The following is a 1362-nucleotide window of genomic DNA, read 5'->3' as shown; positions in this document are numbered from 1 at the left end:
AAATATATAGGAACAAAATGAGCTCATAAAACACAAACATTTGGTAATACGCAAACAGCAAACGTATTTCTTAACAAAGTCCTGAAAATCCGGAATGAGAATACGTTGCATGTACATTAATTTATATTTTTTCGCATTATCACCATAAACATAGCCTACAACTTAATTATTGATACAATTTTTATATCCTTTACAAGTCTTTACCGTATGGCTATAATGTAGCCTATGTATGAATAGGTTAATCTTTTTCACCCGCAGTTAATCTGTATTCAACTTGAGCTAGTGGGTAACCACTATAGCCCGTATTTATTAAAATCGGTGAGGTCAGTAAAGGCCGGCCTCCACTTGCACGTAAGTACGCGCTGAAATCGCACGTACGTAGAATACAGTTTTACTGTCATACGCGTACAAAAAAGTTAAGCACGACGGCCGGCTTAATGACAGTTTCGGGTCGCCGAGCATGTGCCAAATCGGTCGCAGTGTGGTCGCACTGATAGTATGTGCTGGTGGAGGCCGGCCTTGACAGTTATCAAAACGTACAAATATAGACTCATTGCGATATGTGATTAACAATGTTCTTATAACTATAATGTTCTTAAAAATAATGTTTTATACGATTAATTTTAGGGATAATAACTATAATTTGCAATTAGATTGTATACATTTTTATAATTAATTTTAATAATAATTTTGCAAAAGTGCTTGCAAATTTTAATTCTAGTTTGCAAATCTTTTCTCTACTCTGCATGGGTACGAGGTTGAGGATAGTCCAGCACATTCATTATTAACAGGTATCGTACCTTTCATTTTATCATTTGTGTTGTAACTATGGATGGTTCAGTACCACAGGTTTTAATTTTTGGCCATTCGTTTGTACGTCGTCTGCAGAATGACTTAGATAATGCATTTGATTTACGTGCCAAACAAAATTTTAATTTGGCGTCTTCCGCAGGCGTGTATTTACACGGCGTGGGCGGTCGCACTGTTGATAAGGTCTTTAAATATGACCTGCCATATCTAAAAAGTCAACGGCCGGACATTATTATTTTGGAATTAGGCACAAATGACTTGTCCGTTATGTCTCCTGAGGCGGCTGGCTCGCGTTTGGAAGAATTAACCGTATTTTTACGTGATACTCTGCATGTTAGTGTTGTCGTTGTTTGCCAAGTAATTGACCGTTATATCTCACATTCACAAACACCTGATAACGTTTTTAACAACAAGGCAGCACTTTTGCGGCAATATTTATCTGTGGTGCTTGATCAGATGCCTGGTGTTCTCCTATGGGAACATCGGCCATTCCGTAAAGCTGGACATAATTTACTATCTCCGGATGGGGTGCACTGTAACCCAAAAGGGCAG

This window comes from Dendronephthya gigantea, unplaced genomic scaffold, assembly GCF_004324835.1.
Source record: "Dendronephthya gigantea isolate DGI-Jeju-01 unplaced genomic scaffold, DenGig_1.0 000030F, whole genome shotgun sequence".
Classification (NCBI taxonomy): Eukaryota; Metazoa; Cnidaria; class Anthozoa; order Malacalcyonacea; family Nephtheidae; genus Dendronephthya; species Dendronephthya gigantea.
This window is presented reverse-complemented; position numbering follows the sequence as displayed.